Source organism: Spea bombifrons, chromosome 4 (assembly GCF_027358695.1).
Source record: "Spea bombifrons isolate aSpeBom1 chromosome 4, aSpeBom1.2.pri, whole genome shotgun sequence".
NCBI lineage: Eukaryota > Metazoa > Chordata > Amphibia > Anura > Pelobatidae > Spea > Spea bombifrons.
In genome coordinates this window covers 14,856,366-14,861,800 of record NC_071090.1, presented here as the reverse complement: position 1 = coordinate 14,861,800, position 5,435 = coordinate 14,856,366, and the positions used below count along the sequence as shown (strand labels likewise).

Genomic DNA, 5,435 nt, shown 5'->3' with positions numbered 1-5,435 from the left:
AAATAAAACTGAACATAGTGCAGTATCTTAGTAAAACAAAATTACTTCTTTAGATTGCACTCACAGTTCATCCATGCACGGAGTGCATTTAAAAGCGAATAAAGTCCACCAGGGGGGGGGAAGGGGAGTCCCGTGTGGTTTGTGAGTCCATTCATATTTTCACACATTTTTTAGTGTTTATACGATTTACACTATATATATATGTTTTCTTCCCTATATGTACCTGCGCCCCAACCATCTGTATATCTTCATATTCGCACGCTAAGGAAGAGTGCTTTTTTGGGCTGCTGCGGTCATTTGGGAAGTATATTACTATTATTACTTTTCACTTTTTTCATAATTCTTATTTTTATTCACGCACACGTGATATAGCATATTATCTTTATTCTATGTTGTATACAAAGCCTGCTTGGATTGGGTGGGTCAGCGTTCCCTAACAAATGCCTGTCCACACACACATGTATAGGCATACACTTCAATCACACACCCCTTCCTTTACACACATATACACGTACACACCAGCTTACAAACAAGCATATACACATACACTGCCCATACACAGACATATACATACATACACTGCCCTTACACACACACATATATATATATATATATATATATATATATATCTACACATACTAACATAGGCCTGTCCATACATACACATTTATACACTGCCCTCACCACACACACCAGCTTACAAACACACAAATACCTACACTGCTCTTACACACACCTGACCATACACTGACCTTACACACACATATATACACTTACACCCCTTTCTCCCCATCTCTTACCTTTCTCATCTTCTATCTTCCATCCAGTTGTGGGAGCATGAGATCTATTATTTCAGACCTCTGCTTTACTGCTCCCTCATCACTACGCGCCGGCAATTGATGCCGAGCGCCAGGACATGACGTCATCCCCGCGCTCGGCATCAATAGCTGGCGCGTACTGATTAGGGAGCACGGAAGCCGAGGTCTGAAGTGCCAGACCTCGAGCTCCCTAATGTTGGGCTAGTTAGAGGGAGGTTGTGATCTCCCCAACCAGCCCTGCTCATCGGGCGGCCACTGATCAGGGCTAGTTTGGGAGATCACGATCTTGCACCTACCTCGGCGTGGCCCTGAAGACCGGCCCAGGGGAGGCGCCTTCTCCGCTCGCCCCTCCCCTAGAGATACGTGATTCTCCAGTCCGGCTCGGTAAGTTTCAGTACCCGGCGTATAAGACGACCCCCGACTTTTGATTCAATTTTCACGGGTTAAAAAGTCGTCTTATACGCCGGAAAATACGGTAATGTATTTATGTATTGTTCACCCTGTTCTTTTCAAGATGGTCTCCTGTATAAAGTTGGTGTTTGGTGTACAATAAAGGAGATTCTCACTTGTTCAAGCCTAAGAACGTGTCTGTGTATTGGAGACAAGGGACACTTCATTGTGGAGTGTAACTACTTGGTTACTGGAAGTCTGGAGTATACCGAGGGGACCATAGGAGATTGTTGGAACTATTGACGGCAGAGACCATCCGTCTCTACAGGGTCCATCACACCTTGTGATGCCTTTTGGACTATGTAACGCACCTACAGTCTTCCAGAGCTTTGTTAATTATATCTTCTGAGATATGCTGCTGTCCTATGTTATTATCTATATCGATGATATACTAATTTACTCCAAGACTTTGAACGAACATCGTGCTCATGTTCGGTCGGTACTCCAGCGTCTCAGGGAGAACTTATTTGCCAAAGCAGAGAAGTGTGAATTTGAGGCCTCTCGCACCACCTTTCAAAGCTGATGCTCTCTCTTGGCAATTTGAGGACTCTGATTTGGTAATTTCCAATTAACCCATCATTTTCAGGGACCACATTATTGGAAATATTAGTACCAACAAAGTCAAACTGATTGCCAGCTCTCAACACCCACGTCCTATGTCCCAACGCTTGTTTGTCCAGCCTCAGTTTCTTAAACCATTACTAGCCTGTTTCACTCTTCTCCTGTGGCAGGGCATCAAGGTATTCATAACACCCTGTCCCTTCTTCAACGAACTTATTGGTGGTCCAACATGCTCAAAGGCGTTAAGGCATGTTCAGTATGAAAATCCCACGTTCTAAAAAGTCCGGATTACTGTGCCCCTTGTCTGTTCCAGATAGACCATGGAACCACATTGCTATGGACTTTATTACCGATCTATCAAAGTCTGAGGGCAGCACCACAATCTTAGTGGTGATCGACTGATTTTCTAAGATGTCTCACCTCACTGCTCTAACCAAGTTACCCTCTGCCAAGGAGCTCTCCAATGTCTTTCTTCGAGACATTGTTCGCCTCCATGGCTTCCTCAATGTATCATTTTTGACTGCGGACCCCAGTTCATTTCACATTTTTTTGAAGATCCTATGTTCTCTGCATCGCTTTCCACCTTTCCAATCCAACGGACAAACTGAAAGAACCAACCAAGTTCTCAAACACTACCTCCGTTCCTATGTGTCCGAAGATCAATCCAATTGGGCCCAATTACTACTTCTGGCAGAATTCTCCTATAATAACTTGTTTTATGAATCTCCGTTCTTTGTTGCTTATGGCTTTAATCCTTCCATGTGGCCCTCTGTGTTGACCACCATCTAATTTACCTGCAGCTGACTCGCTGGCACAAGACATTCGTCAGAGATGGCAGAACACTCAGAGACTCCTTGCTGCTGGCAAACAAAAGCAACAGAGGGTGGCTGATCTTCACTGCTCTCCATCTCCTTGTCTCCAGCCTGGTGATAGAGTCTGGCTTTCCACGAAGAATCTAAACCTACGTCAAAATTCCAGAATTCTGGGCCCCAAGTTCATTGGTCCATATACGGTCAGGTCTAGGATCAATGACGTCTCCTACAAACTTGATCTACCTGTATCCATGAAGATATCTAACTCTTTTCATGTTTCCCAACTGAAATCGCGATTCCCAAATGAAATTACCAATATATTTTCGGAACCGTTTTGCTCTCCCAAACCCGCCGTTGTCCAGAGTCAGGAGGAATATGTGGTCCGCCGAATTCCAATATTTGATCGATTGGAAGGGTTAGGGTCCAGAGGAGAGATCCTGGGAACCTGTTTCTACTATTAATGCTCCAGCCAGAATGTGTGACTTCCATTTACACTGGCCTTCCAAACCTGGTCCTGGGTGCTCGGAACATGCTGTTGCAGGAGAGAGTCCGCAACTTGCCGGGCCATGCCCAAGATGGGCGACCGGCATTTTGTGGCAAACACCAGACATTCGCACGTTGCACCAAAGGCAAACTGCGCATGGGCACAAAGCCCGCAAATTAAAGAGATACTTAACTATTTTCTCCACGCCCCAGCAATTTCCTGAAGGCGTTTTTTTTTTTTTATCTGGGGATATTTAAGGACACCTTAGCTGACCACTCATCGCCTGCCGAGGAGTTTCTTTGTTAGTACTCTGGGCTCCGTTTGGTGTTACTTGTGTCAGTAACCTCTGCTTGTTCCAGTTTACATAGTTACATAGTTCATAAGGTTGTAAAAAGACCTAAGTCATCAAGTTCAACCCTTCTACCTAACCTTCCTATTCTTGATCCAAAAGAAGGCAAAAGCCCCTAATTAAGCTAATTTGAATTCTGCCATCAGGGGAAAAATATCCTTCTTGACTCCAAGAGGCAATCAGATTTCTCCTTGGATCTAGAAGCTCTAAAATATTAATGATTTTTTTTTTTTGGAGCCCGAGGTGCGTGCTCTTTTTGGTGCTGTTCTGTGCATTAGCAGCAGAAGCCCAGAATACGATTCTGGGTTCCCACAAGGGGAACCCAGACAACATCCTTCACGGGGGCCGGATCTTCGCATCTCACCCCAAAGGGTGAGGCTCCTTTAACCTTCAGGTCACTCCCGCAAGGGAGTGACCCCCTTTAGGCTTCACTGCTTCTTGAAAGAAAAGCAGTGTCGAAAAGCAAAATCATGACCGTGTCCTCACAGTGAGTTCAAAAGAACCGTGTAATCCAGAAAAAAAAATAATTGGCACACGTGTAAAAACATAGTGATGTATAACTTAAAAAAAATAAGAGCAGGCCATTTCTGGCCTAGCCAGGATCAAAAATAAGTTCTTAACTCCAAGACCAGAGGTACAAGGAGAAGAAGGTGCAGGAAGGCCGCCAGTGGAAAACGTGCGCTCACCGTATGCAGCGGCGTGCAATACTGCACACGGTGACTCCAGCATTACTGCCAGGGCAATTTAACACCTCGGGCTCCATGCTTTCCCGGCCCTAAGGCCAGAGGATCAAGTGTTTCCCCCCTTCCCATAGGGTACTACACTTGATCTTAGCCAAAAGGCCGAGAAGCGATATTAATGATATTCTACTTATAGCCCTGTATGTCATGCCTTTCTAAAAAAAAATATCCAGACCCCTTTTGAAGGCTGTGCCGGTTCCTAGAGTCACCCTACCCCTCAGTTAATGTTATCCAGTGACATGAAGCCTTTTTGTTAGTTATTAATACAAATGTATTGTATTGCCTTATTTCCTAACTGTTTACACAGCACACTAAGGTCTGGGAGATAATCTAATCAAGAAAATGTGTATTCCTTATTTTAGTGGCGTCTGTATCCTTTTGTATTGTTAATCCCTTTACTGCCCCTGTTGTCTCTGGGATGCAGATTAAGGGGGCGGTTTGTATCCCAGTATCTTGTTTTATGTTAATGTGTGTTTTGCTGGATATATCCAGCCTTCTGTGTCTAAAATAAATCAGTTCTCCTCTTGTTATACCTAAAGAGTAGTCTTGCCTATTTATTTGGGTACTGGATAGTGATATCCCTTTACTTTGCTTGGGGATATTGCCTACAGATTGCAGGGAATTATTGTCCTGAAGGGAGAAGTCGCTCTTGGCGGAGAGGGACAACCTGAGGTCCCTGGTCGGTCCGTCACAGTGAATATCCTTGTAAATTTACTGACCAGTCATGCGTATCACCCCCAACACGTTTCCGTGATACCGATCAAGTCATATTGTTCGTCACTTACCAGTATTTCCAGCTCACCCATTTTGTTTTCCAAGCTTCTCGCGTTTGCTAAAAGACATTTAAGGTTACTACCCATTTCTGGTTTAACAGTTGAGAAATAATTCTTGACTGCAGGTTTTGTACTATGCAGCTCCATATTGTCTGTGCTAACCCCACCACTGCTCTCACCCCTTTTTCCCATACCTAGACCCCCTTCCAAGTCTACTCTATCTAGCACTTCATTTCTATCTTTATCCCCCCCAGAACCTAGTTTAAAAGATCCTCAATTCCTCTAACCTATTCTCCCCTAGCACTGCAGCCCCCTCTCCATTGAGGTGCAGTCCATCCCTGCTGTGGAGTCTGTCCAGTTCTCCAAAAACCCAAATCCCTCTTTATTACACCACACTCTTAGCCACGCATTGATATCCCTAATCTCCTGCTCTCTCCCTGATATAGCG

General features: G+C 44.5%; 1 pseudogene; it reads right to left on the bottom strand.

The window, feature by feature from the left end:
* Nucleotides 1–4,150: 4,150 nt before the first annotated feature.
* Nucleotides 4,151–4,328, bottom strand: LOC128492999 (uncharacterized; annotated as a pseudogene).
* Between the last annotated feature and the right edge of the window lie 1,107 nt (nt 4,329–5,435).